The following is a 15,317-nucleotide window of genomic DNA, read 5'->3' as shown; positions in this document are numbered from 1 at the left end:
TGCTCTCTTCTGTGAGTCTACACCAAGTGTCACAGAATTGACAGGGTTGGAAGGGGCCTCTGGGGATCATCTAGTCTAACTCTCCTGCCGAGACAGGTTCACCTCCAGCAGATGACACAGGAACTCCTCCAGATGGGTTTTGAAGGTCTCCAGATACAGACTCCATGACTTCTGTTCCAGCGCTCTGCCACCCTTGACACAAAGAAGTTCTTCCTCATGCTGAGGTGAAACTACTTGTGTTATAGTTTGTCTCCATTGCTCCTCATCCTGCTGCTGTGCACCACTGAAAAGAGTTTGGCACCACCCCCTTGGCATCTGTCTGACATATTTATATGTATAAATTAAGGAGATTTTCTTCCAGTCTTTTCTTCTGTGGCCTAAAGAGGCCCAGCTCCTGTAGTCTCTCCTCACGAGATGAGGAAGGCCACAACAAGGTCTCCCCAGAGCCTTCTCTTCTCCAGGCCGAACAACTTCAGCTCTCAGCTTCTCTTCAGAGGAGCGGTGCTCCAGCCCACCGATCACCTTGCAGCTGGGGAACTACCTCTGATTTTCATTTGTAACATCGGGATAGATTTAAAATGGTACTTCTGGCTTGCGGGTTTTCCATGTAGGCAGGCAGAGATGGCAGGAAGCTTTCTTAATAGGAGGGTTATAGTTTCTAAAGTCGGGCTCCATCCCCCGCACCTCCTCTCCGCGGACGCCCGCCTGGCAGGGGCCGCCTTGGGCCGGGCCTCCCTCGGCAGGTCGCGGCTCCTCCCCGCCGCTCTGACTCACGGCCCGGCCCCACTGACACAAACTCGGCGGCCGGTGCCGAGCTGGGGCCGCCCGCCGTGAGGGAGCTGGGGGCGACGCGGGGCAAGATGCCCGCCCTGAGGGGACGGAGCCTTCGGGGCGGGCGGGCGTGAGGGCGCTCCCGTCCGAGGGATTAACGACGCTCCCGCTGTCCCGTCGCGGACGGCGATTTACCTGGGTGGCCACCTCCCTCCCTCCCTCCTTCCCTCCCTCCTTCTTTCCTTTCTTCCTTCCCGGAGCCGGTGGTTTCGGCGGAGAGGGAGTGGAGCCCGCCTGGCCCTTCCCGGGAGAAACTTTCCGCCGCCACCCGCGCCAGGTAGGGGCTTGTCCCGCTGGGGCGGGAGCCGTGAGGGGCGGCGGTGGCGGGGACGGGCCCCGCAGCGAGTTTCGGGGCTGTCGCGCCGCCGCTCGGCCTCGTCGGCGGGCGGGGCGGGCTGTCAGGCCGGTGTCACCCCCGGCCGAGCAGCTGCCGTCTGCCGCAGGGCCGCCGCGGGCTGAGGGCAGTATATAGGTCAGTGGAAGTAATGCCCGCCTAATCCCCTTTATCTTTTTGGCTCGGCTTTCCCGCTGCTGGTTTGTACGGCGACCCGTGGGCAGCGTCGGTCGCAAACTTCTGGGAAAGAGCGGACCCAGGCTTCGTGCAGGGCTGTGCGAGCGGGCGAGGTGAGAGCGCGGGATACGCGCTTTTATTTTCCGGAAGGCTTTTCCTCCCAAGTGTGACGCCTAACGGGGTGCCAGGTATTCATTCCTGCGCAGGGCTATCACCCGTGTGACCCTGCGCCTGTGTGCTCAGTTTGGGTTCGGACTTCTGCTTTAACAGGTTAATTAACATTGATTATTTCTTTCTCCTTGCGTCACTCACCGAATCACCGAAGGCTGTTTTGGTATTTGCTTCGGGTGCCAAAGGCAAGTAGAGGTCTCGGCAACTTCTGCGGGGTAACGGGAGAAGGCAGTGTGCCCCGACAAAGTGATTGCTGTGCTGCTTTCTCCGATCTTTGAGGAACTGTTAGCAAGGTCATGTGAACCTTTCTGTTGCACAAGGGTGTTGGTGGCAACTCGGCGTGACTGAATTGTTCCATGTGGACAAATACATAGGTGCAGGCAGGTGCCCACTGTCTGCTGCGACGTCGTGCTAAGGCCAGCCTGCCAGTAAAGGAGTTTGCCAGGCTGGGACATGTGGTTTCTTTTAACTGAGAAAGGCTAAAGCATGCTTGATGATATTTGGAGATTTTTGTTTCAGTCTGATTTTTCTCTTCCCTGGGCTTTTTGATTGGTTTTGTGATTAGCATTAACATATCTCATACAATGATGATAAGAAGAAAAAACATATAAAAATGATTGTGTCATTTGGTATGCCACCCTATTACCTGTGATTGAACTGAACAAGACTTCAGAATCTGCCAGTGCCCTCTCTGCCTAGGTATTTTCTGTTGATCAGTGTGAAACTGATGCTGTATGAGAGTTTATAGTTGCATTTTCCTTTAGTACAGCAGTGTTTTTATTCTCCTGTATAGCGGTAAGAAGGATCTAGGGCCTCATCTTACTAGGGAAGCATGAGGTTTTAATTTCATTTTCATTTTTAGAGAGGAGAGGTAGTGATAATAAATTGTCCCTTCAAAGAGATCTCTCATACTCCAAATAAGGTAGTAGTGTTAGGTCAGCAGTATAGTCCCGTGTCTCTGCCCTTTGCTGGTTTTATAGTGTAATTTCTAGAAGTAAACCTTTTAGAAAAAATGTTGATTGGAAGGATTTGTAATGCCTGAACCAGTTGTCAAATTACGATTTTCACAATATCTGTGGTGCTTTTCTTCTGCTGGGGTATGTGTGTGCAAGAGTCCATCTGATCTGAAACGAATCTAAGAATTAGGACCTAATGCTGTAATTAATTTCTTCCTCTCTGGCTCTGCTTTAATGAACATGGAAGGCCAAAGGGAGGAGGGAAATACAGAAAAACTTACAATCCATAAGGTGAACTATAAATAATTGTAGAGGGCAAGATTTTACCAGTGAGATATTGATGTGAGGATAGCACTGGTGAAACTCATGGAACATCCAGATGCCTTTTCCTCTTATCTGTCTCAATCAAAACAAATGTTTTCAATTGACTTTTGCTAACAGCTGTTTTAGTCTGTTTATTGATCCGTGGTGATTGACGATATGTGCTCTGAAAAAGAAGTGAATCTCATTAGGATGAGGAAAAATGTGTGAACAAAGTCTGTGGAAGGAACTTAGCTTTATGTACATAGTTTCCTTTTTTCTTCTTTAAACTTTACTGTATCTAAACTATATGGTGGTGCTGGTAAAACCTGGATTGTCCTTTGTAAGAGTTTTGGCTTTGAGTTGTTTTTCTTATTTTTGGGGTTTTATTCCCCTAAATGGGATACAAACCTTCATAGAATCTGAAGCCAGGAGAACCAAAATTGGAGAAACTGCTGCTAATATGGTTTTATTTGATCCTGGCATGAAACTGAGTTTTAGAAATCTATAGCTATGTTTTCTCTGCAAAAAGATTATAATGATGCATTGATGCCTGTCAAGCTTAAGTCTTCAGATTTACAGACTCTCAGTAGCATCTGAAGCATCAGTTTCTCTGTTAAACTGTACATTGAAGGATTATTAAGATTTCTTTGATATACATCGTTTTAAGACTTCTTTTAAACAAAGAATTTATCCACAAGTGCTGCTGTTCCTCCCTTGGATGTCTTTATTTATTATGGATAGATGCTGCTTTTTGATGCCTGCAGAGGGTTTCATTGCAAAAGATCTCCAAATTTTAATTAGTCTGATGGGAATCTTGTTTAGCTCTATAATGTTTGAGTAACATACTTGATTTTTTAAAGATGCAGTTCTCCACATCCTGATCTGATGTTACTCTGAGCAGTAGTTTCTTTCAGAGATGAGGCAGATTTGTTCTCTCTCTCTCTCTCTCTCTCTCTCTCTCTCTCTCTTCCCCGTGGCATATTTAGTGTAGTTGGTATGTTTGTGGTGTTTGTTATGTGCTGCTGAGAGCAAGGCTTTTTTGACCTCTTGTTCCAGTCATCATTTGTGGTAACGATTTTATAACCGTATTTTGGTTTCCAGACAAACTCTCAGACTCTTCTACTCAGACATGGCATTGTTACCTTACTTAGGGTCTCTTCTCAGCCTAATGGGATAGGGCAGTTTTATCCTAAATAGCTGCCAGCACAACAAAATAGTCATGTGCTGTATCTGCATCAGATCAAGCACCAGGAAAGAGGGCATCAAGGAAGGCTCTTGGCAGAATGGTGCTTTTTGTGTGTGTTTCAGGTAATGCAGCACACAACAGCAGGTGCCTATGCTTTTGGTATGCTATGGTTGCACTTTTAATGCTCTGATAGTATTGAGTAAAGACAAACAACCTTGGGGTGCTTCCAGAAGAGACTGCAAAGGTCTGCACTGGTTGAAAGTTGGGGTATGAGTGACCTAGAAATTCTGAAATTTTTTTCAGTCCTTTTTGCAATCCAGTACAGTGGCCAAATAAAGACTTGTAAGTAGATGCTGGTGTGGCTGCTCTGTAAGAATGTCTGTATCTTTAAAAACTCATGCAAACAGCTTACAAGAAACAGTGCATTTCCTGATCTGATTAATTTATTTGGAAATAAATGGAGCTAGGACTTCTTTGTGTCATGGGTAGCAGGTCAGTTAGACCTGGATCAAGTTGCTGGGGCTGCGCCTCAAGTCCTGGGTCCAGTTCTGGGCCCCTCACAAGAAGGACATTGTTGTTTTGGAGCATGTCTAGAGAAGGACAGTGAAGCTGGTGAAGGGTTGAAAGGGTGAGTCCTGTGAGGGGTGGCTGAGGGAGAATATTTTTTGCTGAAGAGGTGGTTAAGCATTGGCATAGGCTGCCCAGCGAAGAGGTGGAGTCATCATCCCTGGGAGTGTTCAGGAAATGACTTGATGTGGCGCTTGGTGCTGTGATTTAGTTGACATGGTGGTATTCAGTCACAGCTTGGTATTGCTGGTCTTGAAGGTCTTTTCCAGCCTTAATAATTCTGTGATTCTGGTGAATTAAAAGGACAGTTTTGAATGCATTTGTGAATGTGTACAATAAGTGCTTCTGGCATAATGTCACTCCATTGTAATTCATGTGTACACACAGAAGTATATTTCAAAGAGTCAGCTTTAACTGTAGAAGTGCTATCAGGGTAAGGAAGCATTCGCCAGCTGAAGTTTGTATTATGAGCACTGAGAATGCATCTTCTTTGGGAATGCATCTTCTCTTACTTTCTGTTGCAGGCATTGATCATAAGATTTCCTATTAGTACAGGTATCTCTCAGTCAAGGACTCAGTGATGGTATGATAAGAATTCTTTGCATGTTGAACCATGAGGCCAAAAAATTCTTGTCTAAGGTGATCCTGAAGGGCATGTCCAGGTGAGGCAATTCCATGTGAAATTGAAACAGAGCAGGTAAGATAAGAGCTGGTGAGAGTGTTGATACAGGCTCAAGGCACATGAAGACACAATCTAAGAATGTGTTACCTGTGATGTCAAGTGGGACTACCTTTAATTAGGAGGGGAAAGTTTGGAAACATGACATAAGCACAGCTCCCTGCATGTAGGAGGCCCAGCATGTAGTTGGGACTTTAGATTATCTCGGAACCAGATGCAGCACCTTTTCTTAGCAGTTGGAAAAATTGCTCTGAAATTTATTCTGTTTCAAACTGTGGTGGCTTCCCGTGGGTGGTGAGTTATTGGGAAATCAGTGACTTCTTTATCTTTTTATTTTCCTTAAAAAAAAAGGTCAATTTTTGCAATCCCGAATTGCTTAAGTGTACAGTAACGTTAGGCCATGACAGTTAATTCTGATCTAAACATAATGAACACGGTGTTATCTACTGCTTGTGTGAGAACAGAGATAGCATAACTAGATCAGTGCTAAAAGTATGAGGCAAGCTCTTATCATGTAGTTTTTTGCTATTTAGCTTTAGAAGCACAGTCAAATGTTTTCTCCCCTTGTACCTCTGCTGTAGTCTCCAAGCATATGACAGACACAGTTTTGTTTATTTAAACATTTGCATGCCTTAGAAGAACTAGTCTTTCTTTTTTGTCCTTCTTTTCTTTTCTTTTCTTTTCTTTTCTTTTCTTTTCTTTTCTTTTCTTTTCTTTTCTTTTCTTTTCTTTTCTTTTCTTTTCTTTTCTTTTCTTTTCTTTTCTTTTTTTTTCCTAATGTGTTATCTCTCAGTAATAGCAAGTGCTGTCCCTCTTTGTTTTCAGCATATACTCTGAGATGGAGTCATGTCCATGTATAAGGGCTTTGACTTCCCTTACCTTCATCAGAATAGTCCTATTTAACCAAGATCAGACAAAAACTGTTTAAGGAAGAGCAGAAAAAGCATAGAGGAGAAAGAAGAAACACCTCTGTGTTAAGAGGATTTTTAAATGGGATTTGAGGAAGTTGCTTCCCTTTCCCTTTCCCTTTCCCTTTCCCTTTCCCTTTCCCTTTCCCTTTCCCTTTCCCTTTCCCTTTCCCTTTCCCTTTCCCTTTCCCTTTCCCTTTCCCTTTCCCTTTCCCTTTCCCTTTCCCTTTCCCTTTCCCTTTCCCTTTCCCTTTCCCTTTCCCTTTTCTTTTCAGCCAGGAAAGCTGTGTGGTAATAAAAACGTGCTAGATTAGATTCTTTGCATCAGTAACTATTACTGAACGACAATTATGCCCATTATCCTTCTGATTCTGGCTCATTTTTGCAAGTTGCCTGTGTTGTATATTGGTGAGGGTAGGATTTCATTCTCTGAAAATTTTTATATGGAAAGACTATTCTAGCAATTGTGGAACTGATCAAATGATGCCCTTGAACAAGCTCACAGTTGGAAGGATTTCCTAGTGCATGTGAAAAAAATGAAACTTTTAAAGTCTTGACAGTCTTTATATTCCAGGAAACCTTTGGATTGTAACTTAAATTTAGCTGTTGGCTAACAGTTGAGGAGTTGAACTGCTAAAGAATCAATCCCACTTGCATTCACAAAATCTTTTGTAAAACCTCAGACACCCCTGAGCAGGAGGGAAGCGAATATTATACTTTGGAGTTAGTTTTATTAACAATTAACAGTTAATATAATTGTAATAACTAAATTATTTTCAGATGTTTAGGTTTTTTACACACTAGTCATAGAGCTGTGGTTAAAAACTTGCCGTTGTGCAGCCAAGTTCAAAAAGTAGCATGGGTAGTTATTAAATTGTGTTAACTCATTTTGGTGTGGTGGGCTCCTGCCCTAATGCAGCAAACCGAGAGGGAGAGAACTTGGCCTTCTGCTTCATCACTGTACTGGCATTCCATTGAATAGAGCTTCTGTAAGCATGGTATACCTTAAACACACAAGGGGAGAAGGAAGCCTGATTAGGGAGGTGTGCCTTTCATAATTACAAGTTGAAGGTGGAACATCAGTAAGTTGCTACACTGGACCTGTGGCTCTTAGTAAACAGAACTGCGCTGCTTCCTCTTTGCACATTTGTGGCATTTTTACACTTCACTTGTGCCATAAATATGTTTTAGTTCAGTGTTATAAATTCCGTGTTCCTGTAAGAAAACCTATGGAGGTTGAAAGTTGACCTCCCCTTTTGAGGAACTCATTGATTTCCAGTGCTGGATTTAGCAAGAAGCGCATGCCTCAACCACAGCATGATGTGGATTTGTTTTGGAAGTGAAGGATCTGTTCCTCTCTGTGAGTGGGATTGGAATTGTGCTGGTTTCTCTGCCGTGTGTGCCTGACCAAGATAAAGTGACAACAGATGCTAAGTAGCCAAAAATTTTACTGCAAACCATAAAGATCTTCAGAAAAGTGTTGCTCCACTTTATTTTTGGCTCCAATGCTGTTCTCAAATCACCCAATGTCATTGGAATGCCTTTGGTATGGATTGGGAATTTTTTTCTTTTTTCCTTTTTATTGGCCCTTTTGCCATTCAGCACATGGAAGCAGAGAACACGTAAGAGCACATAGTCAGCAATAGGTGCAACAGGATAATTTCCTTTCTGAATTGCTGACTTGCATTAAGATTAATTATGCTTTCTTGCTTGGAGTGGTTTCAGGTAAACAATTAGAAAGTTCTGTATCAGCTTCTTGAAACATATTTTTAGGAGAAGCCTGTGAAGTGAGAGTACATTTTGAATGGAGGAAAAGCATGGAGGGTAGAAACTGTCTTGCCTTTGCAATGATTCTGTTCTTAATATTTTGGTCCCTGTAGCGTGAACAGCAGTAAAAGATATTTCCCTAAACTTGCTGCCAGAGAACACAGAGGTTTTTATGGCTGTTAGTGGTTGCATCTGCTTTCAGCATATTTTGCTGGCATGATTTTTGCAGAGGTGATGTTTGCCAGCAACAGCCCAGTGTTTATGGGTTCCTGACTCGCTGGTGTTGCTAAAGCGGAACACGCAGTAGTTTTGAGATTCCTTTGGAAAATTTCCTTCAGCGAGGTAGGGCAGGCTTTGTTTTGGTTGGATGCCATTGGAAACCTTGGACTTGGCAAACTTTTTTTTTCTTCTAACAAGAACCTTTATTGTTAATAATAAAATGTTCAGAGAGCAACAATGAAGGCAGTTTAGGAAAGACTACATTTTTAGTGCATGCTTATTTGCAAATTATGTATTTTGCCAGTATTGTTTGTAGCAACTTAGGCTCAATAGCTGAAACGTTACTGTTTGATTTTAAAGTAGAAGCAAGTGAGGGAGATAAAATTTTGCTGTATTGGCAGCAGGGCATATTCTCTTGCTAGTGTACATTTGTTTTGCAAACAATTAAAGTAACAACAGTTCAGGTTTAAAAGAGGCATCAAGTCAGTAGCAGCATTTCAGGAGCACTTGGCATTGGGCTTGGTGTCAGGAGACAATGTGATTTAATCAGTTGTAATTGAAAGTACATTTAAATATTCTGAGATAAAAATATGATTTATTCAGAAGGAGGAATATTGGAATCTTTGGCATATGCTAATGGAGAAATTGAAACTATCCTTCCACAGAGGACTATATAGAAAATAGAGAGAGGCTGGCTTGGCTACTAGTGAGCTCTTCAACATCAAACGCAAGGAGGGAAAGGAATTCCCAGCTGGATTGCCAAGGATGTGTAAAAATAAAGCGCACACTCGTATAATTAAAATGCAACATTCAGAATGGCCAACTCAAAAAGAATAATGGGAAATAATTATAGAAATATAAAGTTAGTAAAAAGAAAGTCAGAGGAGGTTTGCTCCTGTTTGACGAGTGGAGCTATGAACAGATAATGCAAAGCAGGCTTAGGTCTTTTTTTTGTTTGTTTCTTCCCCTCAGATCTAATAAAGATACTGGGACTTGGGGCTGAATATGGTGTCCAGGGCAAGTGCTAAAACCCTAAGCTGGTGTGAGGAAAGAGTGAGTTTTAGAGCAGTTAGGTAAGTTTAAGTTTGAGGTGTTTACAAAAACACTGTTGAAAGGATGAGGGCTGGCTGATGTAATCCTTGAGCTGCTGCAGTCACTTAACTCGTGGAGGGTTTGTGTAATACTGTGCTACTGAGAAGAGGGATTGTAGTGTCTGTACAGGTGTCAGGGGCGAGGGGCAAGTGGAAATGAGCAACTGTAGACTCAGTTGTTTATCTTTTTTTGTTCTAGTATTTTTCTTGGTAATAAAACCCTCCCAAAGCAGTGGAGGATGACAAAGAAATAAACAGTTGCCCATATGATTTTATTTTTTAGATTAAACCATTAGACTAATAGAATTTCTCTTCCAGAATACTAACAGAAGAGGAGCAGTAGATCTCAGGTAGTTTGACTCTATGATAGAAAGTCTCAAAATTTCATTCTTATTAAAGAATGTCTGGAGGAATTGAGTGTGGGCAACTGCTAAACTGATTTAAAAAACTGTTGTCCCTAGAAATGGACTCATGAGATGGTGTTCTTGTTTAGGGGTGAGAGGTTTATTTTAGAGATATACATGAAGGATTTATGTATTTTAGTAGACAACAAGAATAACAGGAGTCAACATTGCTATAGAATTGTAAAATTAGAGAATATCATACTAAGATACTGTCAAAAATACTTGAATTCTGCTCTTAAAAGGTTTTGGGTTTTCTTAAATAGAGCTGGTTCTTTAGGTTGGGAATGAAGTTTGTATTGCAAAACCCTGTAGCACAGTTCCTTATTTCAAACACAGCAAGGCTTCTTTAAAGTAATTTCTGCCTCCTGGTTGATGGGAGTAATTGGAGAAGGCCAGAAGGACCAAATGCTTCTCCCTGAGGCTTGCTTCAGTTAACCTTAAGGACTTTCCAGTTCTTATTGTGGGATCCTGTGTCTGCATCTCATATGTGTAGATAGAATTATGTTCTACAAGTTAAATGAAGTAATCTTTCCAGCCAGTATTGATGAAGTGTAATGTTTTGAAGATGGAATTAATTAAAAAATAATTGAAAAGAAAAAACAAGGTAATATGAACCCGTTGGAGGGAGTCTGGAGAAGAGCAGTAAGAATAGTTGGATGTCTAGAGGAATGTCTGAATGAACTGGGGGCTGTTCTTTAGCTTCGAAGAAGTAAAGAAGACAGTGAAGAAATGAGGAAGTGAGGATTTGTCTAAGTGTATGAAAGAAATGTGTTTTTCACAGTGATCTGGTTTTTTCCTTCTTGGTGAGACATTGTTGCATTGGAATATATTATCAGACAAAGTTGTGTATGATTTTAAGAACAGGTAATGAAAGCAGCTGAGTTGTGACAGAAATGTGATGTGCATTACCATGGCACAGGGGGAAGGACTAGGTGACTTCGAGGTGATTTTTTTGTCCTTTGAGTGCGAAAAGGAGATGGTTACTGTGCAGCATGATGTGTAAAATCCAGGGAGAGCACAGTACTGGGAATTCATTTTCTTGGTGTCTTTACTGTTATATTTCAACTGACAAGGAGGATCCAGAAGATATCAAAACATTATGCCTCTTTCTGTGTTGGTTTTTTTTCCCTCTTCACCTTCACGGAGTAGGTGAGGGAGCCTTGTAACTGCCCAGTGCTGTGGCTGTTGAAAAGTAGCTAGAACTCCTGTTAGGGATAACAACAAGAAAAAAATGCCTGTGGGCACGGCTATACCCACATTGGCTCTGCAGGAGCAAATCCTAGAACAGGGAGTGCAAGGGAATGTGGTGTGAAGATGCCTGGACTAGCTTTGAAAACAATTTTGTCATATTTGTGTGGTGTTGCGTCGGAGCCACCGGGGTTTTACTGCTCCCAGACCTGTGTGAGTCTGCTCTCTGCCACGCAGGCTTAATCAGCTTGTGTGAGTGAAAATTTGGAAAACTCTTTAATGTAATCTGCTGTATGTTGTAAACAACCCTCCATTGTGCTGCCCTTGCAGCCTGTGTTTATTATTTGAATGCACTAATTCTTTTTCTTTAATTATTTGTCCAGTAACAGTCCAAAACAGAAGGGGCTCTTCACTGCATGATATTTCTTGTCCAAATGATAGGGATAACAGCAGTGACATTGAACAAAGGTTTTAATTTCAGCTGCATGTTAATGGGAAAAACTGTGAATAGCAGAAGGAAAACAAAGATTTGAGGAAGTCCTGCAGTGTCAACTGATCTTTAAATCAAAAGCAAATAGGCACATTTTTATGTAAAATTAGCAGTTTAGAAGATTTCTGGTTTGTTACTCACAGGGAGATTTCCCAGGAGGTATCACCTCTGTGTGTTTGTTATCTTAATTCATGCATATATGAAACCAGAATGTACTTCCCTCTTAATATTTGAAGTCCATCTGCTCTTTTGAATGGCATCTGTTGGTACTGGGAGTGTTTGTATTGATTCATATATATCTGTGGACTATGGTTTCTAGGATTATTTTCTTGGGCTCTCACATGAAGGGGAAAGATAAGGAAAGCAATTTGAATTTCCCAAACCACTAAGTTATGCATCTTTCATAATACCCAGCTTGGGTAGTGGTGTAGGTTAAGATGCATGGGATGCGATACAGTCTCTAAGGACAACTTTCCTCTCAAATGAAATGCAGTATAACCCTGACCTCAAAATTAATTGTGTTAAAAAAAAAAAAAAGAGGGAGAGAGAGAAAGAAAGTGAGACTGTATAAATCCTTGAAGAGGGTTTTGCCATTCTGAGAATGTCCTGGTAGCTTGCCTGTTAAAAGGAAGTTTGACAGTCTGTTCTGCTGTGGACTGAGCAAACATTGAAAACTGCTATCTGTTAAGCTTTGATGATCTCAAGATACAAAGTAGAACATCCTAATTCATGGAGGGTACTACTAAGAATTGATTATGTTCTAAAGCTTTTTAATATGCATTCCTCACCACACCCATTTTAGGGCAGAATTTCAGGCTGTCCGAGCAATGTGAGCTGAGGTATATATTTTTTACTATATTCCTATAATTATGAATCATATGATTTATATGAATACTGTGATCCAGAAAAGATATAAAATTCATATCAATCATATGAGACAGAAAATATTAGATAAAATACTTTTAGATAACATTTTTGAATCTGGTTTCAAGTTTTTAAGCAATTCTTCTACCATTTCATGTTTTCCGCACCTGTCTCAGTTTTCAGAAATGAGAAGGCAGAACCTTTTTTATCTCCTCTCTCTCCCTGTGTTCCCCCTCCTTACCATCCAGGATGCAGAATGCAGACATGTATTATTTTTTATTTGGTGCCTAGTGTTGACTGCTTTTAAAAAGCAGTGTATTGGATGCAAAAGCTAAATATTTGCTCCTCCAAGAATGTTACATGAGGCAAGACTGTGTTTGGCGGTAATGGTTTGTCAGTGCCTACAAAGAGATCCCAGTGTTAGTGCTCTCTGGAGATAAGGGTGTATTATTTCCTATCAAGCAATACTGAACTGGTGATACTGTGTGATTAATATGACTCTCCTGGGTGATATTTACAGGACGCTTTCCATTCAATTATCACCATTCTGCTTTAATTTCATTACAGCTTTTAAAAATAATATTAAAAAGGATGATTCAAAATTGGAACTTGCGAAATTATTCAAATTTTTGTTCTTTCATATATTAGACTGAGTCTTCTTTTGCACTCTAACCTAAGGGGTGTCTGTGTGGGTTTGGTTTTATGTGGTGGTGGTTTTTTTTGTGGGTTTTTTTTTTTTTTTTTGGGGGGGGGGTGTGTTTTTTGGTTCCCCCCCCCCCCCCAAATTAATTGGGACGCTAAAGGCACTTTAGGTTCTGGACATTTTCCATAGCTTGGTGCTAAGGTTTCAGATTATTTAACATATGCTTGATCAGGAAATCGTTCCATGTTCTGAATGCCTTCTCTCTAAAACCTGCACATTAACTGGATATCATAGTGAAGTCTTTTGTAGACTACAAAAGAACTTTTGTAGCCTACAAAAGAACAGACCTTTGTGATTTTCTTTACTGCCTTGGTAGCAGCAACAAAGATTCATTGAGTCAGTCTTGCAGGACTTTGAAGCTGAAATACTGGATAAGTTTGGATAATATGGCAGCACTGTGTAATTTTTTATTAAGCATATATTTGAAAACATGCACTAACCATGTCAGAAATGGGATTGTCCGTCATGTGACTGTTCTTCATGGGCTCTGGTTTCAGTCTCTTGTACCAATTTTCAATTTCAGGCTTGTAGTTCTCAATAAAAAATGGTATTTAGATGGAAGCATGCTGGAATCTTTAAAACAAATGTGCTGAGAAGTTTTTCCCTCCCCCAGTGCCCCCTTAGTTCTGTTCACTTGAAGCCTCTCCACAGATGCTTATTGCATACTCCTTGCCCACATCTGCTGGAAAGAATGATTTCTAGAGAAGTTGTGGGTTGCCTTTAGGGCTTTCATTTGGACTCTGGGTAGGGGCAATTTCTCTTTTAATTTTTTTTCCTGTGTTCTTCTTTTCTGTTCTCTCTGATGGATTATTTAATGTGTAGTAAAAGGAGATAAAAATACCAGGCTGATCAACTTGCGAATCTCAAACATGAGGATGTAATTTAGACTCTACCTGTTTTGTATGTGTATGACACGAGTTTTTAAACTATGCTGCAAATTAAAGAAGATAATCCAAGGGAGAAAATAATTGTTTAAGCTAAAAGACAGTCTGGTCAAGAACATAATTATAGGCTCCACTTGAAAATTTACCCAGATAAATGATACAGCAGAACAAAAACTAGAGAGAATATATTTAACAAATTAAACTTGGAACCTTATTTTTATGACCAGATGTGATGGATGAATGAAGCAGACAGGAAAGAAATTAGTATTAATTACAAATTATGGAGAAATCTCCTTCCCTTAGGGCCCTCACTTGCAATTTTTTTTTTTTTTTGAGTAATAAGAAAATATATTAAAAATGGCATGTTTTAGTGAGGTAGAATTTTGTGAGTAGTATTTTACTACAGGAAACGTTCTAGAGATGATCTGGAGGATAGAGATTGACCCTGTTACCATTTCACTTGGAAACTGGCTAATTTTTAGGACTACTTCTTTGTTGTAATTGAGGGAGAAAATGTTGCTAGAAGTCCTTTATGAAGCATCTGTGGAGGAACCTGATATAATCATCCCTGAGATTCAGGAACATGAAATAGGAAGGGATCTCTGGGGTCACCTAGTCCAGCATGTACTGAAACCATGTTAAATTTGCAAAATAAAAACAGTGCCTTCCCATAAGCCCTTTAATTTTTGGCTGTTATGTTCCTGCTCCCCTGATGGGGAAGCTGTTTAAGAACCTGTTTTAAACTATGAGCTCTTGGTCAAAAATTATGTTTATAAAAAAAATATTTTTGCCTTGATGTATATACTTTTAAAACTTTTGCAGGATTCCTTTTAGCATACTGAAGACTTTCAGAGTTTTACCTCTCTGCTTATAAGACACAGAAAAATGACAGTCTCCTTATTTTGAATTAATTTGTGTAGTCTGGAGGAATTTCTGTCAGACAGGTTAGCAGGATGTCTGTAAAATCAATTTTGAATGCTAAGCACTGTATAAATGAATAGACACCCTTTTCATACTTGAATTTTTGTGTATGTGTGCAGCCTTGTTACATGTCAAATATAAATTTAATAAGAATTACTTCAGTGTTGACAGAAAGGTGTGGGTTTCTCCCTTGCATGTGTTTAGCTTGTTTAACAAGATGCTTTTATGATGCATTTCTTGTCTGAAAAGTGAGTTTTGTAATCAGTTTTTGGCAGCCTAGCCAGCTTTAGTATTCAGTGTAATGCCACTTTTTTCTGCTTCTGTGTTTTATTTTTTTTCCCCAGTGGTTTCTTTTTAGCCAGAACAGTTTCCAGTTTCTTGATTGCTTCAGACTTACTCAGTGTGTTATGCATGATAGTTTTTGGGTTGTAGCATGGATGCGAATGTTTCTGAGTTGCAGCAGTGAACAGAAGGCAGCAAGGAAGGCAAATATGGATTGCTTCTGCTGTGGTGTGGGCTCTCAGCTGATGATGCCCTTTGTGTTTTCAAGGCTTCTCACTAAGGTATTGGTGAAAGGCCTGGAAGCTCTGACCTTGTCTGTGTGGACGTGTCTTGTGCTAAGTGCTCTGTTACTGCTACTCCTGCCTATTTGAGAGTTTATTATCTTGTTCTCT

At 40.9% G+C, this 15,317-nt stretch overlaps 1 protein-coding gene across 3 annotated transcripts in view; it reads left to right on the top strand.

Moving 5' to 3' along the window:
* The first annotated feature begins 769 nt into the window (after positions 1 to 769).
* FHIP1A (FHF complex subunit HOOK interacting protein 1A) overlaps positions 770 to 15,317 on the top strand; it is an 81,516-nt gene continuing 66,968 nt past the window's right edge. For 2 of the 3 annotated variants that reach the window (XM_066186151.1, XM_066186148.1), the window contains exon 1: positions 770 to 1,108. The gene's annotated coding sequence lies outside the window, so the exon portion shown is untranslated. Of the gene's footprint in view, positions 1,109 to 1,418; positions 1,456 to 15,317 lie in introns of those variants that run through there. The other variant, XM_066186149.1, reaches the window with a different exon arrangement.

Source organism: Chamaea fasciata, unplaced genomic scaffold (genome assembly GCF_029207755.1).
Source record: "Chamaea fasciata isolate MVZ Bird 193981 ecotype frontalis unplaced genomic scaffold, bChaFas1.0.hap1 SCAF_6, whole genome shotgun sequence".
In the NCBI taxonomy this organism is placed as follows: Eukaryota; Metazoa; Chordata; class Aves; order Passeriformes; family Sylviidae; genus Chamaea; species Chamaea fasciata.
The sequence above is the reverse complement of the archived record's forward strand: the minus strand, read 5'-3'. Positions and strand labels throughout refer to the sequence as shown.